We start from the raw sequence: 9,095 nt of genomic DNA, 5'->3' as shown, positions 1-9,095 counted from the left end.
GTAATGAAATCGATCCTTGTATTTCTGTGCTGCTTGTGGAATAGCTTAAAGCCCAGTAAACATTTTCTTTCTCCCCACTTTTTTTTCTGACATGGCCAAAATTAAATAGTGATTTATTGTCAACACATTACAAGGAAGCCTATGAGCAGAAAGCATATTCTTCCTGAACTCTTCTTACTCACATGAAGAAAAGTTTGTAGAGTCTAGCTTTTAGCATTTGAGTTACTGTTCGATTATCCTTTTGCTTATGTTACCACATATATTTTACATGGTTCTGGAAGAATTAATTTTGTTGCATTCAAATTCAGTACATCTATTAAAACATTGGGCAGAAGGATAAGTTGAACATTGCTATAGGAGCAACTTTGGATCTGTGGATCCCATGGGAGTACTGGGAACTGGGAGAGCCTTGTACAACTGTGACAATTTAGAGTAAGTACTACACCTTCAAGCTCCTCCATCAATCAGTACTTAGACATGGAATGCCCCCTAGAAATGACCATTACTTTGACTTATTCAGCTCTCATTAGTCAGTAACAAGTACCAAAGAAGAATTCAGCTAAGAGAATTTGACTATTAATTTACATTTCTGCTAATTAGAGTATCAGTTCCATAGTCATGGAGGAAACACTAAGAAGCGTACCTTATCTGCTATTCCAATAAAACTACTAGTGCACACATGTTCTTGGCACAGCAGTTCTGCTTAGGAGCATCTGTCATATGGTATGAAGATGTGCATGCAAGAGCTACATGCAAATATATTTATATCAGCATAATGGAACTAAGACTATAATGAGAACTTATTTTATTAACATATAAGGACAAATATAATAAATATAAAGTTTATGGATAAAGAATTGTGCACATATTAATAATTAAATTATTATTTATAATGAAAATTTTCTGAGGAAAGTTATAATTTTAAATTATTAAATAATTTTATAATAAAATAATTAATAATTTTTAAATTATTAAATAATTTTATAATAAAATAATTAATAATTTTACTCTTCCATGAGTAAATTCTCAAGTGCATTACAGCACATTCATATTGTGAACAATTATAAAAACCCCTGAAGATAAAATGCACCTTTATATGCCATTTCACAAGGATCATTATAATATTTTTGTATGCATACAGAAGAGATATCACTCATTTGTAAAAACTAAGTCATATTTAAATTATGCATTACAGAAGTGGTCATACACACATGTCTGTTCATGGAATATAGAGAAGAGGAGTTGATGTTAGGTATTTAATTTAAAGAAATGTTTACGAACTCTTTGCTATAGTACTATGCTTTCAGCAAAATTAGAAAGAGAAATGAGAATTCTTAAACTTAGAGATATTCTGTACTTTGTCAGGTGTGGATGAAGGATTTTAAATTCACTGTGTGTCTTAGAAATAATTATTTTCTATGTTGTATGCTGTCTTCTTTAGGCTTCAGTGATCTTAAGTAACTGAGAAATATTTCTCCAGATGTCCAGATACCATTACATACAGTTTTTGTAGTAACACCATTAAAGAAACGGGGCCCGGTGAAGACAAGGCAATCATTCCCAACTCTAGTGCAAACAGTATTTTACAGGTAATGGAAATGAAGCCCAGGTGAATTAAAGGGAATTGCTCAAGATCACAAATTTATTGGTGGAAAAGAAAATTTATATGTTCTATAGTTCATTCTCCCATAACATGAGCCCTGTGCTGGAAATACATACTCTTCTGGAGATTTGTCAATCAGCTACTTTTCTTCCCTACTTAACTCCATGGGCCATCTAGCTGCTTCCAGATCTTCACCTCACTTCTGTAAAAGAATTTCAAATGTTTAATGTGCTGCTGCTTAACCTATGGCACCCACTGTTGACCTACTCTTCAGTTACATTTGATCATGTGACTCTCTTTGACCAATGAAGGTAATTGAAACTATGTCATATATTAACAGAAACATTAACTAAGAGATCAACAGTAGGCTCTTTGCGCTGTGGATGGGGATAGTAGGTCTCAAATGGGAGCTATCCTTTCAATGTAACAATTGGCTAAAAATACACAAATCAGATCTACAGTAGTGGAACTGCAACAACGGACCGGTAATATGAATAGGAAATGATTTTGTAAACCATGGGCACTTAGGGTACTTGTTTGTCACCAAAAGCTGATATACACAAGTCTATCTCTATTTCTCACCCTCCCCAGCATTTTATTTTGTCTCAATAAATAAAAGGCCATGTATCCAAAGTGATATTTCAAATATCTGAATAGGACAGTATTAATTTTGAACTTAAACTTTTTTTCATTTATATCACTTTATTGGAAATGTTTATGACAGTACAGTGAAACTAAACTTCAGAGACAATGGATGTCATTAGTTTAGGCATCATCAGTTTATTTAAAAGGGAGGCATGGAAATTATTTACATGAATGTCAGCAGAATGGGCAGCTTCATGTGACACCATTTCAATAGTGATTTCAGTCCACATATTTTCCAAGAATGTCACCATCTCTAAGGAATAAGTCCTTGTTGTCTAGAACTACTTTGGTGCCTCCATATTCTGGGAGAAGAATGTTGCATCCAACTTTCACATTGACTAGTTAAATCTCTGCACCCTTTCCTTTGGTGCCTGATCCCAGAGCCACTACTGTTACTTGCAATGCCTTCTCTTGCCACTTTTCTGGAAGCATCATGCCAACTTTGGCTACAGTTTCAATGGCACTCCTTTCAATCAATAATCTGTCAAAGAGCAGAAGGAACTTTCTGAAAGCTAGTCCAGCCATGACTCTGCACTTAGGCTGCAAGAAGCCTTTAACTTAAAACTTTTAACCATTTCCCAATATAGTTCAAATAGTCCTTATGCTGGCCAAGAAAATCCCATGTAACTTGCCTTCTTACCTCTTACTCTCATCCTTGATCATTCTGACTCTTTTTACTCTTTGAGTTTTTTCATTTATAGAATATGTCTTTTGTGCACTCTGCCTGGCTGCTTGAGAGTCACATCTCTAGTTATTTCTCAAGATAGAGTTTCAATAGTTAATTTTAGTCTCAACTGGTCAATTTCTATAATATTAGACTTTCATTTTCATCAGTGGGTTTTTGTTGCCAACCAAGATTGTCATTCTTGATTATTGTTTGCTTTGATGACTACAGAGTATAGGAACTCTGTCAGAGTGTTTTACTGCTGTAGCTTTAACATCCAGAATCATGTAGGATGTATCAGGTAATTCATGTACATTTCATCCCTATAATATTGAAATATCAATGCAGTACCCTCTAATAGCTCCTTGTCTGGTTGTTGGTAAAGTTGGCCTCATCACTTCACAAGGATCCTTATTCTATTTCTACAAAACTAAACTATCTTTTTGCTATGGAGATGACTTTTACTTGTATGCACTTGCAACTGATAATAATTAACAAGCCAAGAAGCATGGTGAAATGAATAGAGACTTACTGTGAAATTTTGTGTACCTAGGTATTTTGGTATATGCTTTATGAATTTACCATTATGTATTTTGAAATACAGATATAGATAGATAACAAATATAGATAGATGATAGATGGATAGATAGGTAGGTAGATAGATAGATAGACAGATAGATAGACAGACAGACAGACAGACAGACAGATAGATAGATAGATAGATAGATAGATAGATAGATAGATAGATAGACAGATGATATATTTTCATAAGATTTCAACTTTGAGAGGACAGGTAAAATTTAGATAGGCAAGAAGTATACGGAGAGAAGTTCAGACAGAGTGAAGCATTTCCCTGATGTTTGTGTTCTCAATCTACCATAAAGCTTCAGTCAAAGCAGCCATTCAATGTATGTTGGTTGAATTGAACTGTAATCTGAACCCAGGAGAAAATGTGAAATGATTATACTTCTCTGGGCTTTCACAGAAATGTTTCATTCTTATAGATATAGACTCTGTCAACTGCTATTAGGGCTTGACAAATGTCCATATTAATACTTCTATAAATGATACAATAATTCATGTTAGAGTTGATGGTTGCATTTTCCAGCATTACTGCATTCCTGTGAAATAGAAACTGTTCACAAAATCTTGATCTCTCTCTATCTAGATATATAGATATATAGATGGATAGATGGATTGAAAGATATGAAATAAAGTTTTGTGGTGGTAATAGATCTACTTTTACTTTAGATTACATTGTTGTCTATAGGAAAATTAATATATTTTAATACATTAAAATTTGATGTTTCTGTTTGTGAGTTGTATTTTAAATATTATGTTAATATCTCATGCATATTAAATGATACTAATGTTGGCTAATAAATGGGATAACAGATGTTTTTCTTTTTCCTTGAATGGTATTTAAAATGTGTTTCAGTAAATACTGAACAGTGAAGAAATCTCACAAGAAAATATAGATTTCTGGTTGTGTTCAGGAAAAATTTCAAGGTCTGGTAGTATTGATCTTGCATTCTTACATTTTAACTTATTTCCATTTGAAAGCATTCCATTTAGTAATTTGCTTAACTCTATTCTGTACTGGAGTTTAATAGTATTAAAATAAGCATACAATATATAAATTTGTATTTAATAATAAAATAAAATACCTTTTTGATAACTTTTTAAGATGTCAAATAGACCCATATTGTTCACTATATACAAAGTAACACGAAACACGCTTATATGAGCAATAAATGGGTGTTAAACCTAAAACTCTAATCAAATTGAGAAGGAGGGCAATGTGTTTAATCTTCTGAACTTAGACTGGTATGGTCGCAAAGATTGCTTTAATAACATAAATTTGTCAATAATGAAATGTTTGACAAGGCTTACTTCTAAGCAGGTCTAGAGATATAGGAGGTAACAGTGGAACTGATGCTTTTGACCACCTGTAGTGGTGGGGCATGAACCAGGAAGGAACATGTCAAATTAACATATGAAAAGCACAGAAGCCAAAAATTTTAAAGAAAAACAGGTACAATAACAGATTGTAGGAAAAAATGCAAGTAATGGGGAACATAGAGCTGAAGAGGTTTTTAAACAAGATTTTTGAGGTGTCTTGAATGAAATAGCATCTATTTTTATTGGACCTCATTACCTGTGTTCATCTGAAGTAAATGGTCTCAAAATATAGCAGAATGCAAACACAGTCTTTAAAAATTCACTTCCAGCTGATATTACAGAAGACAGACTTGGGCATATTTATAGATCAACCTGGATTTTCTACATCAGTTGAAGGATGTTGGCAGCAAAATGGAATCAATACCCAAAGTCAGCCAGAGGCTGTATCTAAGGCTCTAAAGGACACACAAGGAACAGATAATAAGAGCCTGGACTTAATATTTAAAAGTGAAATCTGCCAAGTTGATCTCAAACATACACCTACTTGGTTTTGTGCTATAAGAGACTAATTGGATATTTTAAAAGAACTTACCTTAAACTTTTAAATACTTGATTCAAAGAGATATTGTATTCTAAAATATATTCCAACTCTGATTCTAGGTGCAGGTCGCCATCTGTGGAGGATATATATGAGGTAACCGGGGCTCAGTGCTCACAGTAAGACCTTGATGCTTACTTTCTTACCTCCCAGCACTTTGACCTTAGCAAGTTTTACAGGCTCCCTGTACTACCCACACTACTGTAAAGTGGTAGGCAGATCAGTGTCTGTTTCATGAGATTTGTGGGAAGGTCCACAAGAACTTAGACTGTGCCTGCCACATCTCAAAAATTTCTCTATTCCCTGATATTTAATTCATAACTCACTGCCCTCTTCTGCTCATTCAAGGCAATCTTCCACACTCATGTCTCATCTTCTAACCCTCACATTCATTCTGGCAACATTAGTGTCCGCAAAGAATATGCTACCATTCTTTACTTTGGACTTTCACACTAAAGACCACTGTTCACTGTATATTTTCCTAGAATATCTTCTTATCCTAGACCAAATTAAATGGATTTGATATAATCTCAATATGTCCTATCTTTACTGTGGTCAAGCCAGTAGTTTCACAGGGAATTTACTGAAGCAGCTCAACACTATCTCCCAATTCCCCCAACCCTTTCTCATTTAATTCCCATTTCCTTTACCATCACTGGGACTCTTGGCCAGCTGAGCATCTGTGCTCCTGACATTGCCTTCTTCATTTTCTTTTCCCATTGCTGAAGCGGCTGAGTCAGCAACTTTGAAGTTCAGGTTACATTTTATATCATTTTTTTTACACTTTATAGATTTGCCTTCACTTTTTAGGCTTGGTTTCAATGTCTGACTGTTATCTGCCACCTCAAAAAATTTTTATCCAGCATTTCATGTCCCCGCTCCTCCTCTGCTCATCTCCAGCTGACACAATCACCTAGTGAGTTGCAGCAGCATGTGGAAATACCACTTTCCATTATGTTGTAATGTGTTTTGAACTTTTACCCCAAAGCAGTAGCCATAAAAATTCCTACGTAGCAAGTATGAAAAAGATTAATTCTGTTTTGATGCTTATGGTATCGTCTGCTGTGAGGCTTCACGGCTGCAGGAATTGCATTCCGATGCTAACACTAGTTCTCTTTTCTTCTGCCTATAAGTCAGCAATCACTGAATATCTACAACTTTCCAATATATGGATAGATCTCTCTAAATGGACAAAAAGTTGTGTAAATAATCAGCAAAAGGTTACTTCAGAAGAAGAGGAGTTTAATAATGAAGTAGATATTATTAACTTCCCTGTAGACAGCCAGCCTTCCTCTCTGCTTATCCCTGCCATTTCCCAATGGGACAGTCAACAAAGTGGCTGTGGTGGCAGAGATGGAGGTCAGGTATTGATTCATCAACATGGACTTTCTAAGACTGACTTGGCTAAAACTGCTGCCGTGTATCAAATATGATAGCAGCAGAGACCAACACTGAACCCCTCAGGGGGCATCATTCACGGCAGTGATCAGTCAATGACCTGACAGCAGGTTGACTAAATTTGACCTCTTCAATTGTGGAAAAGGCAGTACTTTTCCTTTTAGGAATAGATGATTATACTTTTTACGCATTTGCCTTTTCTACACAGAAGCCTTCTGCTAATATTACCATCCATGGACTTACAGAATATCTTATATACCATCATTGTTTTCCAAAGACCATTGGTTCTGACCAAGGAACTCATTTCACAGCTAAGAAACTATGGCAGTGGGCTCAAGCTCAGGGGATTCTCTGGTCTTATTATGTTCTCCACCACCTAGAAGTACTTGGTTTGATAGAAATGGACACTAGAAAAGCACAGCTAAATACCAATTTGGTTGCAGTAACCTAGAGGGATGAGGCAAGGTTCTCCTGAAGTAAGCTTTGAACCATCAATATTCAGGGTTCACAGGTCTAGGAATCAAGTGGTATAGATGGGAATTACTATACTCATTATTGCCCCTAGTGACTCCTAGGAATTTTTTTTCCTCCGGTTCCCATGACTTTGCACACTACTAGCTTAAAAGTTTTGATTCCAGAAGTCTTTCAGCAGAAACACAAACATCCCACTGAGCTGGAAGCTAAGACTTTCCCTTGGCCTTGGATTCAGATGCCCTTATGTCAACATGTTAAGAAAGGAAACACAGTGTTAAGAGGAGGTAATCTATTCAGACTCCCAGAGGGAAATCGGATTGCTTCTCCACTGTGGAGGTAAGGACGATTCTATCTAGAGTACAGGAGATCCTTTAGGGTGACTCTTGGTGTAACTATGTACTGTGATTAAGGTCACTTGGAAATTAAAACAACCTAACCCAGGCAGGAAGATAAAAAGGCCCAGACCCTTCCAGTAATGAAGGTATGAATGGAGCACCCCACCAACTAAAGAACCAAGGCCTGCTAAGGTGCATGATTGATGGTAGAGGAAATACAGAATGGATAGTGGAAGAAGATAGCCATTATATGCCAGCTACAACCATGCCACCTATTACAGAAATTGGGTTGTAACTCACATGAATGTTTTTGTCCCATTTGTTAATAACATGCTTGTGCACACATTATGTGGATATTTGTGTTTTAATTCTTCTGTTTCCCTATCTAGTAACACCGATTGAGGTAACATCAGTTGTTATGTGTTGTAAATCCATATTATTATATTTAAGCTAAAGAAAATTATGAGGCTAAGCGTTCCTCAAGGCAATCTGTTACCTGGGTTCTCTGAAGCCTAGACTATTGGATCCCCAGCTTTATATGCTCGTTATTGGAACTGAAAGATTTGGGTTGTTCTCTGCTGTGTTTGATTTTGCATTGGTATAATTGATTGATTGCTTTTGCCTTGTTAGTCCCATTTGGAATAAGAATGTTTAATTTGTTCCATAGTGTGTTGGAAATATGTAATTCAGTTCTGATATTTATAGGATCTTACAGCTGAGAAATTTGAAACTTTAAAGGAGTTTGGATTTTTAAGTATTTGGGAGGACATTTTAAAGTGGGCTGTATTTTATGTTACAAAATGAACACAAGACGTGGGAAACAAAGATTGGAAGGTTATAGTTCTTTATAAAATTTTATTTATTTTTATTTTGTGTGTATGAATATTTGCCTGAATGTGTATATGTGCACCATGTGTGTGCCTGGTGTCCACATAGGCCAGAAGATTGTGTTGTATTCCCTGAAACTGGATTACAGAAAGTTGTGAGCCATGTTATTTGTTTTGGGAATTGAACCTAAGCCTCTAAAAGAGCAGCTGAGCCATCGTTCTAGCCTGGGACATTCTAATTTCTTAAGTGATGTGTTCGTGTGTCAGGTTGTCAGGGGGTGAATTGTGATGGTTGGTTCTAAATGTCAATTTGCCACACTACAGAATACTCTGAGCCTCAAATGAGCAATTGTCTTGATTGCCTTATTGATGTGGGAAAACCCACACTAAATATGAGAGGCATTTTCTCCTAACAACTCAGACAAACAAGGATACAGAAGAAGAAAGATATTCAACTTTTGCTCACACAACCCTCCAACCATTTTCAGACTCGCACTATAGATTGAGACCAGTATAGTTTTAGAAAATTTTCACAGCAGGGGAGTATTTACAACTAGGTCTTCTGAGGCACACAGCCTCATGAACTGAGCAACTACTAGCTGCTTAGCCTCTTGGGTGCAAGCAACTGCTATTATTATTTCAACTGTAT

The 9,095-nt window shown here is 35.8% G+C and overlaps 1 pseudogene; it reads right to left on the bottom strand.

The window, feature by feature from the left end:
* Positions 1-2,467: 2,467 nt before the first annotated feature.
* Positions 2,468-2,773, bottom strand: LOC128100426 (10 kDa heat shock protein, mitochondrial-like; annotated as a pseudogene).
* Between the last annotated feature and the right edge of the window lie 6,322 nt (positions 2,774-9,095).

The sequence above is a fragment of the Peromyscus californicus genome, unplaced genomic scaffold (genome assembly GCF_007827085.1).
Source record: "Peromyscus californicus insignis strain IS unplaced genomic scaffold, ASM782708v3 Scaffold_7__1_contigs__length_154581171, whole genome shotgun sequence".
NCBI classification, from domain to species: domain Eukaryota; kingdom Metazoa; phylum Chordata; class Mammalia; order Rodentia; family Cricetidae; genus Peromyscus; species Peromyscus californicus.
Note: the sequence above shows the minus strand (reverse complement) of the source record. Positions and strands in the feature narration are given on the sequence as shown.